The sequence below is a fragment of the Chiloscyllium plagiosum genome, chromosome 3, assembly GCF_004010195.1.
Source record: "Chiloscyllium plagiosum isolate BGI_BamShark_2017 chromosome 3, ASM401019v2, whole genome shotgun sequence".
Taxonomy (NCBI): domain Eukaryota; kingdom Metazoa; phylum Chordata; class Chondrichthyes; order Orectolobiformes; family Hemiscylliidae; genus Chiloscyllium; species Chiloscyllium plagiosum.
This window is the reverse complement of record NC_057712.1, coordinates 71,453,420-71,473,682: the sequence shown is the minus strand read 5'-3', so window position 1 is coordinate 71,473,682 and position 20,263 is coordinate 71,453,420. Positions and strand designations below refer to the sequence as shown.

At 39.4% G+C, this 20,263-nt stretch overlaps 1 long non-coding RNA gene across 3 annotated transcripts in view; it reads right to left on the bottom strand.

Annotated features, from left to right (window-relative positions):
• Nucleotides 1-124: 124 nt before the first annotated feature.
• LOC122545152 overlaps nt 125-20,263 on the bottom strand; it is a 22,856-nt gene continuing 2,717 nt past the window's right edge. Inside the window, exons 2-4 of one of the 3 annotated variants that reach the window (XR_006310504.1) lie at nt 19,170-19,256; nt 15,248-15,367; nt 125-201 (exon numbers count right to left, since the gene is read on the bottom strand). This is a non-coding gene — a long non-coding RNA (uncharacterized LOC122545152). Of the gene's footprint in view, nt 262-6,332; nt 6,488-15,247; nt 15,368-19,169; nt 19,257-20,263 lie in introns of those variants that run through there. The other 2 variants (XR_006310503.1, XR_006310505.1) reach the window with 2 other exon arrangements.

The following is a 20,263-nucleotide window of genomic DNA, read 5'->3' as shown; positions in this document are numbered from 1 at the left end:
ACCATACAGTTTTTCTCACTTGTTCAGCTTCACATGCATCCCATTATAACACTCTATAACCATCTGGGTAGAGAATTGCAAGTGGAATGTGGCTCTAGTTCTCTCACATCTCCAGGTAGTTCCATCTTCAGGGTTCAATCCTGCGATGAAAGTTAGGCCTCCAGTGCCTTCTTCTCCATCTTTCCTCTCCTGTAATCTGCCCTGTTGAGAATGACTCAGAATTTGACAATCACGTTCTCATTGCTAGCTGCAGCTTTCCCTCTGGAAACCATGAAAATAATATATTTAAAAGGAAACATCTAGACTAATAAACCAAAAGAAAGATCATCACATGATATAATGAAACAAAAATTGTTTTAAAAAATAGGAAAATCTGTCAAAAATTGTGAAATGTGGACACTTGTTAGGAAAATTGATAAGTAGCAGTATAGATTGACTGATGAGCACTGAAAATTTTAAGGCAAAAGAATTCATTAAAAACAAAGTTTTGAAGAGGTAAGGCATTTCTGTTGTTCACAAAGTTATTACTTTAAGAATTGGTATCAGCACAACACCATTTTTTCCCAGTGTAAGACAAAGTGAAAAGCTTAGAGAAGAAGCAACAATGATTTGAAATGTCTGTAGTGTTAAAAGTAGTGTTAAAATCATGGGGAAGGGGAAAAGGTTTCCTTGTTTAATAAAAAAAAAGCCATATTTCTCAATTTTAAGTTTTTCAAGCATTTGTAAACAATGTTATGGTATAAGAAATATTTAGAAGTTTTACAACTTTATTTTATAGAAATTAAGGCATTGTAGAAAAGGAAAACAAAAAGATGAATTTAAAAGCCTTCATAGAAACACTACAGCTCTTAAGGATAAAGCTTTATTAACAATTCACCTTCATTGATAATCACAATCTTTAGAAAACATGCTCAATAAGATTCAAAGTTTAATACAGTTGAAGTGACTGAAGAATTTGAAACACTGAAAGGTGAAAGGAAATGCTTACAACAATTCCTGCAGCAGCTTTCAAGTAAATCATGTAAATAAGAGAAACAATAGTAGTTAATCACTGAATTATTACAAGCAGAAGAAGGCCATTTGGCACATTATATGGGACTATCTCTCCACGACTAGGTGTCATTCTTCTACCCATTTGTGACAACCCAGCCTATTATTTCCTATTAAATTATCATCAAATTCTCTCAACATATTTTGATTTAACCTGCATCCACCACACTTCCAGGCAGTGCATTTCAGACTGGATTACTTGCTGTGTCAATCTCTGTTTTGACACTGCATTAATCTCTTTTGCAAATCACTTTAAATCAGTGCTCTCTCATTTTTGATTCTTTTACAAGAGGGAATAGTTTTCCCCATCTCATGATTTTGAAAGCTCCCAAATCTCATTTTTGCCTTCTCTCCAAGGAAAGCAGTCTCAACTTCTTCATTCTATGCTAATAATTGAAGTTTTTGAGCTCTGGAATCATTGTCTTAAAGCTCTACAGCACTATCTCCAATGCTTTCAAATTCTTCTTAATATGTTGGGCCCAGAACTGTACATTATACTCCAGATGCGATATGACTAGTGCTTTATATGGGTTCAGCATAACAAACTTGCTCTTGTATTTGATGAATTAATAAAGCCTGGGCCATTGTGTGCTCTATTAACCAATCTCTCAACGTGTTCTGTCACCTTTAATGACTTATGCACATAGACATTAGGTCTCTTTTACTCTCGCACATCTTTTAGAGCAGTACCCTTTATTTGTGCTGTCTCTCCATGTTCTTTCTGCTAATATTAATCACCTCTCATTTCCTTTCATTGAGCTTCATCTGCCACCTGTCTGCCCACTCCACCAACTTGTCACTGTTCTCCTCATAAGAGAAACCTTGAAATAATCCAATACACATCAAGACATAGATCGTTAACATAGATTAGCAAAAACCAATAGAGTCTAAGACTGATCCCTGGGAGACTGCATTTCAAATCTTCCTCCAACCAGGAAAACATCAATTAATAATTACTCTGTTTTTTAACACTCAGTCAATTTTGTAACATTACTATGGTCCCTTTAATTCAATGAGTGATATCATTTCTCACATGTCTCTGGTATTAAATGGCTTTTGGAAGTCCACATATACCCCATCAAAAGCAATACCTTTTCCTTAACCCTCTCTGTTAGCTCTTCACAGAACTCTAGCAAGTTAGTTAAACATCATTGTCCCACAGGAACTGCATGCTGGCTCTTCCTAATTAACCAACATTTGTCCATGTGACTGTTAATTCTATTCCAAAGGATTGTATATATAGGTTTTCCCATTGTTGAACTTAAACTATTGGTCCGTAACTGCTAAATTTATCCTTACAACCTTTCAAAAACAGCGCCAGAGAACGATAGGAACAGAAAACCAATCTAATTCAAGCTGGATTCAGCTACTAGAAAGTAAGTCAGGGACATATCGGTGGGAAGCATTCAAAAGTGAGATTCTACAGGTACAATGTAGACATGTCCTCATGAAGGAAAAGGGTGGTGCTGCCAAATCTAGATCATTTTGTTATCCGGAGGTATACAAGGAACGTTAGATAAATAAAGCTTAAGGCAGTCACTCAGGTCAATACTGGAGGAGAAGGCCTAGAGGAGTGTAAAAGTATAGCCATCAATTTTAAAAGAAAGGACTTTAAGATAGCAAAGAGTACATAAGAAAGAGCATTGGCAGCTAAAATCAAGAAAAAGCCAAAGATGCTTTCTCAGTTCTTTAAGAGTAAGAGAATAACTAAGGAAATAGTAGAATCTATCAGAGATGTACATGATAACTTACGTGTCGATGCAGAAGATGTGGACATGATTTTGGATGACTATTTTGACTCTGTTTTTACCAAAAACAGTGATGATGCAGATACTCTAGTCAAGGAGAAGAACTTGAGATCTCAAAATATTAAGCATAATGAGATGGAAATACTGGACGGACTGACATCCTTGAAGGTAGAAAAATGACCAGGATCAGACAAATTGTAACCCAGGGAGGAAATAACTTAATGGTCTGAGGATCATTTTCTAATCCTCACTAGATACAGGTGAGGTAGCAGAGGCTTGAAGACATTGCACAAATGTGATGCCACTATTTAAAAAGATTATGAGAGGAAGATCATCTAATTATAGGCCAATCAGTGTGACTTCAGTGGTGGGCAAATTATTGAAACCGATTCTAAGAGACAGGATAAACTGTTCATTAGAAAGATATTGCTCGTTTAGGAATAGTTAGCATGGTTTGATATAGGAAGATTGTGTCTTAGTAATTTAATTTAGTTTTTGGAGGAAGTAACAAGGGGGAAACGTTATGATTTTCTGTGTGTTAGCCTACATACATGACTTCCTTTATCAACTTCTTTTCCAACTTTGCTAATATCAAAAGATCTCTTGACCCTCCTGTTTACCATCATTTTTTGGCAACTTTATAGGTTTCTTCCTTTGATATAGTATGATCTTTAACTTCTCGTTATAGACATGGTTGTAGGGTTTTTTTTTGAAAAACAAGCATTAATTCTTTAAAAACTGGCCATTGCCAAACTATTACCTGGCCTTTAAATGTATTTTCCCAATCCACCTTTATCAACTTCTTCCTCGTATCTTTATAATTTCATTGGTTCAGTTTTGATCCCTGGTCTGAAATTGAAACGTTTCTTCCTTAATTTAAAGGAAATTTCTATCATACTATGATCACTGTTCCCGAAAGGCTCTTTTCCTTTAAGATTATTAATTAGCCCTTTCTCATTACATGATACATAAATATATTACTCAAGAAAACTATTTTGATCACAGTCCATGAATTTATACAATCTGTAAATACATTGAAGTCACCCATGATTATTGCATTCCCTTTGCCACAAGTACCTCCAAATTTCTGATTTATTCAACGTCCAACATTGCCACTACAGTTTGATTGTCTATAAAAAAAACCTACCATTGTGTGCTGCTCATTCTTAGATCTACCCAAACAGATTCAAGGCTCTTCTGGCTGTGGCTGTACTTAGGGACGATATTTCTGGTAATATGCCCAGGGAAGTTAATTAGGTGGAAATGAAAAATAAGAAAGGGATGATCAACTTATTGGGATCGTACTATAGATCCCCCAATAATCAGCAGGAAATTGAGAAACAAATTTGTAAGGAGATCCTAGTTTTCGATAAGAATAATTGGGTGGTCATGTAAGGGATTTTAAATTTCCAAATGTAGACTGGGATTACCATAATGTTAAGAGTTTGGATGGAGAGGAATTTGTTAAGTACGTACGAGAACATTTGCTGATTCAGGATATAGATGCACCTCCTAGAGAATGTGCAAAACTTGACCTACAGGTTGTTCTTGGATAACATGCGTTCCAGCAGGGTGATTTGCTTATAACATTGCTGAGGTATTAAGGCACGTGAGTTTTGAGAATGCTTACCTCTGTTTGCAATAGCGCGATTCCAGCAGGGATTGCTACATTCTGCGCAGACGCTGATGTCAGCCCTGGTCTTCGTGCCATTCTGCACATGCGCCAGTTTTAGCTGCTGACAGAGCACCATTAGAGGCAATTCTGCAAAGATTAAAGCCAGCTGCATTGCTGGAACAAGTCTGAGTGCCAGCAAAGCTGTGAGATCATGGCCAAAGGAACTTGAGCAGATGAAGTTCTTGGGTAGAAGATCAAACAGAAATACAATCTGCGGCAATCTTTCTCACCATAAAAGAGAAAGCTTCATCCATTTATGAAGATGGAAAGAAAAATGCTCAAATACCTGCAGATGTGCCTGCCTTTATTCCGAGCAGTTGCTGGTTTGCTGGTTTTAACAACCACAAGGCATTCCATAATGTAGTTAATTAGTGAATCTGCCTGCGCTGACAAGGAGTGTGTGCTGGCATTTCCTCCAAAAGTTAAAAAAAATTGACGAAGAAGGCTACACTTTAGATTAAATCTTCAGTTTGGATGAGACAGGTTTATACTGGAAGCAAATGCCAGCAAGAACCTCCATTTCTAAGAATGAAGCACATGCTCCTGGCTTTAAGGTGGCAAAGGATCGCATCTCTGTGCTGCTGGGTGCCAATGCTTAAGCCAGTGGTGGTGTACCACTCTACCAATCTGCAAGCCTTGAAAGATTACCTTAGGTCTACCCTTGGTGTCTACTTCAGGTCAAGCAAAAAAGTTGGATGACGGGGCAAATTTTTTATCACCTGATTGTTGTTTTGGAAGATGTTTTTAGATTGTATTGCAGACAAAAAAGAATGGATTTCAAGGCTCTCCTCATTCTGGATAATGTACCAAGCCATCCTGTCTCCACTGGTGAGCTTTCTGAAAACATCAAAGTGCTATTTCTATCTTCAAACACAACCTCTCTCATTCAACCAATAGACTAGGGTGCAATATCAGCTTTTAAAGCTTATTACTTAAGATGCATAAGAAGCTCATTGAGGCTACTGAGGGGGACAAGAAGGACAGTATTCTTCAATTTTGGAAAAGCTTTAACATCAAGAATGCTATTAACGGGGGGATCCAAGATGGCGGCGACCCAGTATATATCAATGTTTATATCTGAGAGTTTTGTTTATTTTTGTAAACTTGTAAAAATGTTAAATTTCTAATAAAAATATCTATAAAAAAAAAGAATGCTATTAACATTATTGCGGAGGTGATGTCAGTAAGGACTGCCTGCATGCAGTCGAGCAGCAGCTTCTCCCAAACTTTTTTCAAGATTTTACAGCATGTGAACGGTCAGAGGAGCTCCCAGGAATTATAGAGCATTGTGTTGCCCTTGCAAAGCAGATTGGCTTTGAAGAAGTAGAAAGTGAGGATATTGAAGAGCTGCTTGAGTCCCACTGCGAAGACCCCTTTATGGCCAATCTACAACAGCTTGTCACTGAGGGTGAAGTGGAAGATCGAGACGAGAAAGATGAAGTCCAGGATGCAGCACCAGGATAGCCTTTCACTTCTCTTTTGGTCTTCTAACCTGAGGAAAATTGAGAGGCAGTTGCTGCTGTTGGAGGATAATGAATACAACACAGAATGCAGCATGGTAGCTGTTCATTCAATAAGATATCGTCTAGCACCCAATGAACAGTGTCTTCAAGACAAATGAAAAAGGGCATATCCACCAACACCCTGGAGTTGTTCAGGGAGAGGTGGGCACCGCAGGGAGTGGAGTGCATCATTTCTCCCTCCAACTCTATTTTGATTTAATCCCTACCATCCCCTTCACTGTTTTGATCACACAGCACTGCCCTTTGATGTGAAGGGCAGTGTTTGTCACTGGCCACCCGGGTGTTTTCCTATCTTCCTGGTGGTGGAATTTGAATAAAGATTCGTGCACTTTGTGCCTTTCACTATGTCTCACACCTGCGCACACACACAAAGAAAAAAACAAAGAAAAAAAAAAGAAAAAAAAGGGAGTGTACAGGTCGAGGCACCGGCCCTTGGAGGGGAGGGACTCTCCAGCAGCGCGCCGGCGGGAGTGAGTGACTGTGTTCACGTGCTAAAAAAAAAGAAAAAAAAAGAAAAAGGGCATATCAGCAAAAGCTGGACGAATTTTTTAAGCCAACCCCTCCAAGAAACAGTCAGAAGAGAATCAACCACAGCTATCCACTTCTGCAACCACAACTGCACCTGAATGTAGTGATGCTGATGATGACCTTCTGTCCCTGCATTAACAAAATTTTGTCAGTGTGCTACATTTACTTCTCTTTCATTAATAAATGTGATTTAAACCTCCATTCATGCTGAGGCATACTTTGTGTTAGGCTTTTGGGTGATTTCTGAGTGATCCTGAGTGATACTTTTTTGCTGGTCTGCCCTAACCCCACTTTTCCCATAAGCCCCATTATTTATATTAAATGATTTTCTATTAAGGTAATTTTTGCTGGAACACAACTAAAGAGTTATAGGAGAACTATCTGCACTGTTGGGAAATAAGACAGGGCAAGTGACTGAGGTGACAGTGGGTGAGTACTTATATAAATGTATCTACAAATACATTAAGGACAAAAGAGTAACTAGGGAGAGAAAAGGGCCCTTAAATATCAGCAAGGCCGCCTATGTGTGGAACCTCAGGAGATGAGAGAGATGCTGAACGAATATTTTGCATCTGTGTTTACTGTGGAGAAGGATATGGAAGATATAGAACTCTGTAGGATTAGGTGTACCCTAGAACTCTGTGGGAAGCTCGGGAAGAGATTGCTGAGATACTTGTATCATTGATAGTCACAGGTGACGTGTTGGAAGACTGGAGGTTGGCTAATATGGTGCCACTATTTAAATCCAGGAACTATAGACCAGTGAGCCTGACATCGGTGGTGGGCAAGTTACTGGAGGAGTTTACATGTATTTGGAAAGGTATGGACTGATTAAGGATAGTCAACATGGCTTCGTGCGTGGGAAGTTTTGTCTCACTAACTTGATTTACATTTTTGAAGAATTAATGAAGAGGATTGATGGCAGCAGAGGAGTGGATGTGATCTATTTGGATCTCAGTAACACATTTGGCAAGATTCCTCATGGTAGACTAGTTATTAAGGTTAGATCACATGTAATACAGGGAGAACTAGCCACTTTGATACAGAACTGGCTCAAAGGTAGAAGCAGAGGGTGTGGTGGAGGGTTGTTTTTCAGGCTGGAGGCCTGTGACCAGTGGTGTGCCACAAGGATCAGTGCTCGGTCTACTACTTTTTGTCATTTATATAAATGATTTGGGTGTGAACATAGGAGGTATAGTTAGCAAGTATGCAGATGACACTAAAGTTGGGGGTGTAGTGGACAGTGAAGGAGGTTACCTCAGAGTACAATGGAATCTTGATCAGATGGGCCAATGGGCACAGGAGTGGCAGATGGAGTTTAATTTCGATAAATGTGAGGTGCTGCATTTTGGGAAAGCAAATCAGAGCAGGATTTACACACTTAATGGTAAGTGCTAGGGAGTGTTGCTGAACAAAGAGACCTTGGAGTGCAGGTTCTTAGCTTCTTGAAAGTGGAGTCACAGGTAGATAGGATAGTGAAGAATGTGTTTGGTATGCTTGCCTTTATTGGTCTGTGCATTGATTATAGGAGTTGGAATGTCATGTTGCAGTTGTACAGGACATTGGTTACGCCACTTTTGGAATATTGTGCTCAATTCTGGTTTCCCTGCCATAGGAAGGATGTTGCGAAACTTGAAAGGGTTTAGAGAAGATTTACAAGGACGTTGCTCAGGTTGGAGGGTTTGAGCCAAAGGATGATGCTGAATAGGCTGAGGTTTTTTTTCTCTGGACCATCGGAGGCTGAGGGGTGACCTTACAGAAATTTATAAAATCATGAGTGCTGTGGATAGGATAAATAGACAAGGTATTTCCCCTGGGGTGGGGGAGTCCAAATCTACAGGGCACAGGTTTAAGGTGAGAGGGGAAAGACTTAAAAGGGACCTGAGGGGCAGCCTTTTCATGCAGAGGGTGATGTGTGTATGGAATGAGCGACTAGAGGAAGTGATGATGGCTGATGCAATTACAAGATTTAAAAGCGATGTGAATGTGCATCTGAATAGGAAGAGTTTAGAGGGATATGGGTCAAATGCTGGCAAATGGAACTAGATTTATTTAGGATATCTAGTTGGCATGGATGAGTTGGACTTAAGGGTCTGTTTTTGTGCTGTACACCTCTATGACTCCATGACTCTATGACTCCATGACTCTATGGCTGGAGATCCTCTACCAGTGATACACTGATCCCATCCCTTATTTTCAGTACAAACTCCTTTTCTTTTTTCCCTATTCTTCTCAAATGCTAAAAATCATTAGAACTCTATAGGCTACGGGATGACTCAATTGAGGTTTACAAAATTATGATGGAACTAAATCGAGTAAATTGGTAAGAATTGCTCGCTCTAGCTGAGAGGTCACTTACCAGAAGGTGTAGATTAACAGCAATTGATGGAAGGATTAAACTTGACATGAGGAAAGCCGTTTTGCATCCGAAGGCTGGTGGGTGTTTAAAATATGTTGTCTGGATCATTGGTTGAGACAGAAACTTTCAATCCATTTAAAAAGTACGTAGATCTGCACCTGCATGGCTACAGACCAGGTATTGGAAAGTGGGATTAAACTGAATAGCTCATTTCTTTGCTTTTCAGCGAGTATAGACATGATGGACTGAATGATTCCTTTTTGTGGTGTAACATTTCCACAATTCGACCAATATTGTTGACACCACAACCATCAGGAATGAACATTGCACTACTGATACAGTCAATTCAGCTGTTTGGAAGCATTAGTTTCTACTCATCATGAAACACAACAGTAACCAACAGCAAAAATTAAATATAAGATCGATCCACCAGGCTTCAGGTGCAGCAACAAATTCTGTTTGAATGCTTCATCCTCAAGCAACAAGCTTTTAATCCAGCCAAATCATCAGTCATTTATAAAGACAGAGACATGGAGAGGGATAGGGTAGTGGTAAACCCACTTTTGTCACTTGAAACAATTATGTAAAGAATTTAGTAACCAGAGAAAAACATAACTGATGTTACAAGATAAGCTCCACCAGTTATATATGAAAGACTGTATCTTGGAGGAACTAATCAATTTTCTATGTATTCACCAGAGTGTGTAAAGTGCTTCAGTGATTGGTCCTAATGTTAACACATGTAGCTAAAATATTAATACCAACTTTTTCCTAAGTTGAATCTGATATCCTACAAGAAACAATCATGTCACTTAGATATAATGTAATTAGCTTCTAAGCAATTTTTTTTTAGTAAATCTATGCTGCTAATTAAGCTTGAGCTCATTGTCTACCACATATGTTGAATAACATGAGTAGGGTGATAAAGTCATACAGCATGGAAACAGGCACTTTGATCCAACCAGTCCGTGCAGAACGCAATCCCAAACTAAACCAGTCGCACCTGCCTACTCCTAACCCATATCCCTCCAACAAAATGGAAATTGCTGGAAATACTCAGGTCTGGTAGCATCTGTGAAGAGAAATCCAAATTAATGTTTTGGGTCAAGAGACTCTTCTTCAGATGGTAGCTAGTTTATGTGCAGAAGGTAGGGTGGGAGGATGGATAAGGTGGGGATAGAGCCCAAAGAGAGAGAAAGACAATCGGAAAGCCAAAGGTGTGGATACCAATCTGGCTGGGAAAAGCTATAAATGGGGACTGTAAGTGGCTAACAATGGGTTGTGTGTGAGGGTTGATTTTCAGACTGGAGGTCTGTGACCAGTGGAGTGCCACAAGGATTGGTGCTTAGATAAATGTGAGGTGCTGCATTTTGGGAAAGCCAATCTTAGCAGGACTTATACACTTAAAGATAATGTCCTAGGGAGTGTTGCTGAACAAAGAGACCTTGGAGTGCAGGTTTATAGCTCCTTGAAAGTGGAGTCACAAATAGATAGGATAATGAAGAAGGTGTTTGGTATGCTTTTTTTTATTGGTCAGAGTACAGGAGTTGGGAGGTCATGTTGCGGCTGTACAGGACATTGGTTTGGCCACTTTTGGAATACTGCATGCAATTCTGGTCTCCTTCCTATCAGTGAAACTTGAAAGGGTTCAGAAAAGATTTATAAGGATGTTGCTAGGGTTGGAGAATTTGAGCTATAGGGAGAGATTGAATAGACTGTTTTCCCTGGAGCATCGGAGGCTGTTGGGTGTCTTTATAGAAGTTTACAAAATCATGAGGGGCATGGATTGGATAAATAGATAAACTTTCTTCCCCGGGGTGGGGGAGTTCAGGACTAGAGGGCATAGGTTTAAGGTGAGAGGGGAAAGATATCAAAGAGACCTAAGGAGCAACGTTTTCACGCAGAGGGTGATACATATATGGAATGAGCTGCCAGAGGAAGTGGTGGAGGCTTGTACAATTGCAACATTTAAAAGGTATCTGGATGGGTAAATGAATAGGAAGGGTTTGGAGGAATATGGGCCTGGTACTGGCAGGTGGGGATAGATTGGATTGGGCTATCTGGTCAGCATGGACAAGTTGGACAAGTCTGTTCTGTGCTGTATCTCTATGGCTCTATGTTGAAGAAAAAAACAATAGAACATTGCTGTATAACTGGGTAAAAACAATGACTGCAGATGCTGGAAACCCCAGATTCTGGATCAGTGGTGCTGGAAGAGCAGAGCAGTTCAGGCAGCATCCGAGGAGCAGTAAAATCGACGTTTCGGGCAAAAGCCCTTCATCAGGAATAAAATGGTGCTCTTCCAGCACCACTAATCCAGTTGCTGTACAACAGTTCACAGGTTGAATGAAAAGCAATGGTGCCCTCCAGTGGTGAGAACTGGATTTTAAGCTGAGATTTTCCACACAGCACCCAGTTCAAATCAATTGACATTTGATCTTGTTGGCAAACTCTCCAACTGTCAAATTGTTAAAAGTGCAGCACATAGAGGGAGCAACTGAATATCAATGCACGTACTTGTTAAATAGAGAATGGATGAGTCAGGAGTTGTTTACATTCCACACATACAAATAGGTAAAGAGATTCAGTGGACATTCCCTGACAACATTACAGAGTTTAATCGAAGTGTCAAGCAAATGTAAAATAATCCTTTTCTTTTAATACTCCCAATATTTCTCCACTTGATTTTCTTACAATATGTATAATATTTGCTTCATTTGTAATTGTAATGTATGAAATCTTTCCAAACATTTAAGAGAGATCAGTACATACTATTGGGGAAAATTGGTAAAAAATTTGAAAATCCTCCGTGAACACCAGCAGTCTCCCAATGGTCTTTCACTGTTGAGACATGTGACCAACCTTTCAATCTGATCGACTGTCATGCAGAAAACTCAATTTAAAATAAAAGTTAAAGGGCTACGGAGATAGGGTTGGAGAGGGGGACTAGCTGGCTGCTCTTTTGGAAGTCAGTACAGACATGATGGGGTCGAGTGGCTTCCTTCTATGCTGTAAAATTCAATTCTAAAATGTGCAAACACTTGCAGTTAAACTCACCAAGGCACTTGCTTTTCTAGCAATTCTGAGTCTCCAGTTGCTGACAGATACAACCCCATCTACCACTTCTCCCTCTGTCGTATCTGCCCCAAAACTATTATGGCTTGATGTATTTTGAACTTGTGCTTGGCATGGGCAAACTTCCAGGAATTAGTGCAGGACATGTTGACTGCTTAGATACTGTGGAAGTCTGGCGAAAACACCGGTTCCTATGGCAGACCGTGTGGAAATTTTATGTTCAACTAGTCTTGAGGAATTGCTGTCAACCTACACATAGTTTGGCCGTGTGCTATTCCATGAGAACTTGCCAACTAATGTCATCAGGAAGATGAATGAATGCCTGAAAATCCCCTTCTGGGTGGGAAAGCATGAACATATTCACACTTGTGGGAATATCTAAGCATAATCTGCATTATACCGCTGACTGTATACCTTAGAATGAGTAACCTTCTCAGAGAAACCATTGCCAATCTCTTAGATAAACACCTCTAGCTCTATTCCTGATGAAGGGCTTTTTCCCGAAACGTTGATTTTCCTGCTCCTCGGATGCTGCCTGACCTGCTGTGCTTTTCCATAACCACTCTAATCCACCACCACCTCTAGCAGCAGACTCAAAAAGCCTCTTGACTATTAAATACAGGAATTAGAACTGCCAAAGTAGAACATTTTTTCAATCAGGATGCACATAATATTTCACTGGCCTTTGACTTCAGAATAACATAATATCCATCTGATATTAATTCTGTTGATAGGTTGTAGGGAGGAGCCCCTCCAATAGCAAATCATATGAAGACATCGCTGTTCTTCAAAACCATCTTCTCTGCAGTTATTAATTGTGAATCCAATGAATGGTCATTCTATCTTTCAACCTCGCTCTGGCATTCTGTCATTTCTTCTCTTGCAAAGAGGGAAAACAAGAGATTTTTAAAAATTTATCCATGGGTTGAGGGCGTCGTTGGCTAGGCCAGCATTTATTGCCCATCTCAAAATGCCCAAAGGGCAGTTAAGAGTCAACTGCATTGCAGTGGGTCTGGAGTCACATGTAGGCCAGACCAGGTATGTAATTTAATGAGGTGAACAACATTTGTTGAAGGGGCAATGATGGATAGAGATGACACAGCATAACGATGAGGCTGACCATCAGTGGGTGGACAAACGGCGATATTTGAAAGTGCATATTGAGACAGGGATGTGTATACCTGCCAGGTTTGTTGGTGAGGAGTGATCTGCTAGAGTAGGTTTGGGAAGGCAAAATGAAGAATTTAGGGTGACACACACAGTACATACACAAATGTGCCAACAGTGTACTCACCCGTCCTGTCCTGTTTAATTCACAAAATTGTTTCAACACTGAATCCAAAAGCAAGGGATTACTCTCTTGCTGCTAACTGCAGTGAGCTGAGTTTCATACTCAGTGACTATTAATAGCCTTTATTGAACATAACTATAAACAGAAAGTAAGAGAACAGCTTATCTGGAAATTTACAGGCCCAGGCTCCAGTTCTATCTGGTTTCCTGGTTTCTGTAACATAGATCCTTTTGGACATGCTCAGTGGCAAACCTTACGTAAAGATAAAATTGCCTTTGTCCTGCCGAACCATAGCGCTGCTCCCCCACTACACTGAGAGAGATGACTGGTGATGGATAAAACTAAGGGTCACCACACCTCAAGCAAAGGGAGAGATTGAGAATGACAGACTTTCCTGGTAACCTCAGCCAGGATGGGAATTGAACCCACATTATTGGCATTACTCTACATCACTAACTGACCATCGGCTACTTAGAATACTGATGCAATTCATTTTACTCTCTTCTCTATCCCGCCAGCTACATCTTCCATTTTTCATTGGCATGTTTCCTGGAACATTGAGACTCCAGTCTGATATGCCCTTCTTTTCTGCATCCAGAATCCATCCACTTTCACTACTGCAGCTATTCAAGTGAAAATCAATTCATGTAGACCATCATTATGGCCACTCAGCGTAAATGGGCAGGAAATGAATTCAGATATAAATGCATTGGCTGGGCGGGAAGTCCCCGACAGAAATACTACAAGTACTTTTGGGGAAAAAAACAGAAAGAACTATGAATTCTAGAAATCAGTAACAAAAACAGAAATTGCTGGAAAATCTCAACAGGTCTGGCAGCATCCGTCGAGAGAAATCAGAGTTGATGTTTTGGTCCAGTGATCCTCCAGTGACAAATACATTTGGGTTCTGCAGGTGGTCCTGAATTACTCCCACCCCACACCACCAGTCAAACCCATTTTTATTCTGTTACCAAGTTAACATACCCCTATAGAATGAAAACATAGGGGTCAGTTTAATGTTTTGTATCAGTATTCAAACTTCAAGCAAATGTCAATTTTAAAAATGAACCACAAGAAAGCTGCAAAAAAAAAATGTTTTAGCCATCTGAGTTAAACTGAGCTCCTTTTATGGTTTAAATCACTCTTGTCTGCAAAGATAGAAAAGCAACTATCCAGACAAATGTTGATTGATTGTAATTGAGTGACCCTCCCTCTGAACACATTTCAGGATAAAAACAGAAACTTTCGCTCTTTCAGAATGAATGTCACAGGATGTTCATCAACCTGACCACCCACCTTATTCGGAAGAGGACTTTTGATTTGTAAAAGGTCATATAGGAGAAACAATCATGTATGTTGCCTGCTTCCAACAGCATAGGTATCAGCTCAGCAGCAGTACAGGGACCATGAGAAAGCCTTCGAACCAGCTATAGTCAAGTAAGCAGCTAAGTTAATAAATAACAATTACTTGAAACTGGGAGAAGGGCTCTCTCCAATGTGTTCCAAGTTCTAGGTCACCTAAGAACTGACTTCCTGGTTATTCAACTACAAAAGCTCAGTTTATTAAGAATCTTCTGCTTTGAAAGTTTCAGCTCAGCTAAAGCATTAATTTATCTAAGAAATTACAGGGCTGTTATTAATGTAAGACTGACACAATTACACATTGTGATTGTATTTTTCTTCATCTGTATTCATGTGAATGCAAGTGTGAGTGAGTTAGGTGACAGGAATGTCACATTTTTAAACCTCTGAAATGTGGGATAATAAGTAATCTTTCTTATTTTTGATCTCTTTAAAGGTTTGCTGATTAAATATAGTGCATTTGAGGACAGCCACACTGAGGATAAGAAAACAGAACTCAATACAAAATCTCTGATCATAGACAGGAGAAAACCAAATGTTGTCATTGAAACATGTCTGTCATGAAAGATCTGTAAATTTGATAATTATGGTAATGGCAATTTCTGACATAGTGTTAATGATTTTACAGAGACTTACCATTGTTAGAACTGAGAAATGCAAACATCAATACTGCCAATAATGTTTTAATTTACACTTTGGAAAGCTCACTGGATGACCCCTTGCTTTCTGCTCTTCATTGGTTACAAATGCATCAACCTATTATAAAAACAAAAGAGAGCAGCAGATTTAGCAAGCGTGTAAGAGATGCATATTTCCCCATCTGCTATGAGCAATAAAATCATGAACATCTTTTTAATGAGCACTTTAAAATTTAACACGTAAGAAAATCTCTCCTCCCTAATTTACAATAGGCTAATAAAAATACTTGGAGTGAGAAGACTTGATGCAGGTAAATCAACTCATCAAGATCATTGAAAAATTGTTATCTCTCATGACTTCCCAAAACACTTCACAGCCGATTCTCTGGTTTTCAGAAATGCTGCCAATATTGTAGTTTGAGAAAGATTATGTTCTACCATTAAACATTCTGTGTTTTTTTAAAACAGGGAGATGCAGACCTGGACAAGAAAGAAGCTGAGAGCTATATTGTTACAATGAATATTTACATTGACAACAAAGTGTGTTTATATTTCAAAGTTATGATCGCAAGGGTTTCCTTTTTGCATCAATATTAAGTTCTAACACAACTAGAGGCAGGTCTTGCCTTCGATCAGATGAAAGAACTGATAGACTTGGGAATAGATAGCATACATTACATGGATAGAAACTAATAGATTGTCAAACCTAGTTTGAAAAACGAACATGAGATCTATTAATTTCAACTTTCCTGGGGTGTATAATATCGGTATGATCTTTCTTTCAAATGTATATAATCACAAATGGGATTATTTCTCAGAGCTGAAAAATTGCAAAAGGGTCAGGCAGCAGAAACACAGCATTATCTGACTGTAATTGATACTGCAGTTTATTAACTATTTTTAAAGTGCATTTTCAATATTCTTTGCATAATTACATTGCATATCTGTTATCTTGTCAATATGTCACTCCAGAGATGATGGTAAAGTTTTCCTGAAGGCAATATACTTTCGTCTTCATTTTTCAATATTTTATTTTATTTTTAGTCAAAATTTCCAACTTGACATTTTTTTTTTGCATTTTTTTAATGAATGGGTGGGAGTCTCTAGCTAGTCCAACATTTATTGTCAAACCCTAAGTGCCCTGGTGGTAAACTGCATTTTTAAACTGCTTCAGTCCTCGGAGTATAGGGCACCCACAGTGCTGCTGGAAGTGGAGTCCTAGGAAATTTGATTCAGTGTCTATGAAGAAGCAGTGATACAGTTCCATGTCATGATGATGTGTGAGTTAAAGTGAAACCTGCAGATCCATGCATCTTTCAAGATGGTGGTGGCGAATAGGCAGCGTCTGGACTCTTCAGCCATTTCTTTTCTCCGTTTCTCATTCTTCTCTCTTTTTTAAAGTGCTTTTAAAAATGAACTTACCTTGGAATAGCAGTGACTTCATCAGAGTGGCTGAGGGACACAGTAGAGCAGACTGGAGGCCTGAGTGGAGCAGGACAGTCAGTAGCATGCCCAGAGTGGAATGGGGGTGGTTATTGGACTGGAGACCGGTGTGAGTGAACAGTAGCTTGTGAGCCTGGTCAGACCAAATGTGGAAGCCCCATACATCGATCTACTGTAGGCCCTTTATATGAAGACAGTAATGTTTGTCTTTTTAACTTTACTTCTTAATTTTCTAACCTACACTATGAATGACTGTAACATTTTTTTTTACATTATTTCTCTATTTTGTGTCTAAGATTTGTACCTAGGTATGATGGTGTTGTGTGGAGTAACATTGTAAAATTTTCACTGTACTCTTCTACTTCTGTACTTGAATATAGATGACAATAAATCTAATGCTAATTCTAATTCCAATTGTGCTGCCTGTGTCTTTTGATGGTTTCTGGTTTGGGAAAGTGGGGCTTTAGAAGCTATGAGAATTGGAAAGGGGCTTAATGAGTTGTTCTGAAGTATCTTATGGATGGCATTCATAGCTATAACTGTGCATCAATGATAAAGGCAGTAAATGTTCAAGATAGTCGATGAGGTATCAAACAAGCGAGCTGCTTTGTCCTAGATAGTGTCAGGCTCCTTGAGTGTTGTTGGAGCTGCACTCATCCACATAAATGGAGAGTATGCCATCATATATACTTGTAGATGGTGGGCATTCTTTGGGTGGCAGGAGGTGAGTTACCCACTTCAGAATTCCTAGCCTCTGGCCCTCTTCTTTAGCTTAAGTACATTTACGGCTAGTTCAGTTCAGTTCAGTTTCTGGTCAATGATAAATCTTCAGGGTATGGATAGTGGGGGATTCAGTAATCTCAAGTTCAGCAACAGTGAACACCAAACAGTGATTGTTAGAATCTCTCTTTTTGAGATAGTCATTGTCTGGCATTTGTGTGGCCTAAATGTTACTTGCCACTTTTCAACCCAAACCTGAATATTGATCAGATCATGTTACATTTGAACATGGATTGCTTTAGTATCTGAGGAGTCATGAATGGTATTGAATATTGTGTTTAGTGGGGAGATGCTTTGATAACTATTGCAATCACTGCGGTCACTACTGTTCTTGTATAAATCCATAATTTTTACATCATGCACGTCCAGGACTACTGACCCATTCCCTCCACTGCAGACAGGTTTATGCACATGCAGCAAGTGTGCCCATTTCATGGATTTGTTGAGATTAAATAGTATAGCATCAACACCTGGAGCTTTACACCATGTTAAACAAGCAAGTAGTTTTGCTACAACCCTACACTGTGGATTATCAAACTCTGCCATGACAGGCTGGCTCTCTATTGTATCTACAGCTTTTTCAATAGCAGTATTCGCTTTAGAGTACAACTCAAAGTAATGTTTCACTGTACCTCTAGATATTGCATGTAGCCTGTGAATATCTGCAGTACCTTTGTTTTCAATGGAGATATTTTCTCTGGTGATGAATTTTGTGCCTTTTTGTTTCCTGCATTTTTGTCTCCAAATTTGTTTGTGTCTGGTATTTAGATAGTCTAGTGGAGTTACAACTAGCAGACAGTTTGTATCACCTAGCAGCCTGTTGGACTTTATTTCAAGAAGCTCTTAATGAATTCTGATGTTTCAATGTCTCCAAAATACCGCCTGACATGCCTTTATTCTAAAAGAATGTTAAAGTTAAATAATGCTTGCTGTAGTTCTTTGTAGTTAATTAAACAAAACTATGATGTGTGTGGCAAAAGTACCAAGTCTCATGGCCTATGCCCACTGTTACAGTGAAATCCCCGAATAGTAAAAATGTTATGACTTAACAATTCTGTTAATAGCAGTGCCGAGCTTCTGGGAGAATAGGTTTTTTTTGCCTCTGTAGTAGAGCACAGCATCAGGACTTAGATACTCACCTTATTGGAGTTAAGAAGTGGATAGAGAAAGGTCATTTTTGGAAACGACCCCCTTCTCCATATATGAGGGGTTCCATCATTGAAGAAGGGAATTTCTTAAACTGGTATACAGCTTGTTACATGTTTCCTCTGAACGTTCTCTCCACTGATGAATATATAATGGTTTTATTTCAGTGAACCACGCTCAGCAAGCCCAATCTCTTGTAAGGAAGACGTGACAATGGTCAGACAGTCAGGTTTCATAGTTATTACCAATGTCTTGCATAAGTTATTGTACGGCCATACATTGTCTGTCAATCCCATGTACATGACTTTAATATTTCAGCTTGCTAACCGAAGAATTGGCATCTCCTTTTTTTTATTTACATCCTTTGTTTGTCTGGTGCAATGGATTATGTTCATTTTCACAGAGACTCTAAGGTCCAGGCACCCACTGCTACAGTGCACTGTTCATATCCAATTGACACACTTTATAAAATAGGTGCATTGCTTGCAAATTGATCATCTGTGAGGTTTTCTAAGAACTTAACTCTTGCATATGGTTGAACTGTACTGTACCTCTTTAATCTGTGTCAGTCATCCCTTGAAATGATGGGTGGAGTATGTTGCTTGAAACTTTGAGATGCATTGGTTCTTCCAATGATCCTATTTAAACATTGCAAAAGCAGATTAGATGTTAAACTCTTTTAAAACAACAACTAGCCTTTTTAGAATAAAACTTTACCTGTATGTTTGTCTTCCTCAATGTTATTGCTCTCAATGTGAAAATATTCAAGAAACTTCTAACTATGTTTATGTCCACCTGATGGACATGAAATCTCCTTCCCCCATTTGATTCTCTTGAAGCTGTTATTGAATGTTGGCTCTCTAACAGTTAGATGTAGCTGAAAGAAAATTTTGCTCAGACTAGCAGATCAGTGATCGGAAAGGTTGGGTATGCTGGGGTTGTTTTCATTGGAACAGAGAAGGCTGACAGAATGTTTAATTGAGGTGTATCCAACTGAGGTGCCTAGATAGAGTGGCAGGAGGAAGCCAATCCATTAGCAGCAATGTTTACATCACAGGATATGGTTTAAAGTAATTTTGGAAGGATTAGGGAGGAGTTACATTCTCACCAAGAGTATGGGGGTGTAGAATCCTTAATTGCATTTAATAAAAGCACTTGAGTATGCACTTTAGTTAACCTTCAAAAAGCTGGAAGAGGAATGTCATAGAGTCATAGAGATGTACAGCATGGAAACAGACACTTCGGTTCAACCCGTCCATGCCAACCAGATATCCCAACCCAATCTAGTCCCAAGTGCCAGCACCCGGCCCATATCCCTCCAAACCCTTACTATTCATATACCCAGTTGAAACTTTATTGCTGGAACAGCACAGCAGGTCAGGCAGCATCCAGGGAACAGGAGATTCGACGTTTCAGGCGCAGGCCCTTCTTCAGGAATGAAGAAGGGCCTGCGCCCGAAACGTCGAATCTCCTGTTCCCTGGATGCTGCCTGACCTGCTGTGCTGTTCCAGCAATAAAGTTTCAACTTTGATCTCCAGCATCTGCAGACCTCACTTTCTCCTATTCATATACCCATCCAAATGTCTCTTAAATGTTGCAATTGTACCAGCCTCTACCACATCCTCTGGCAGCTCATTCCATACAC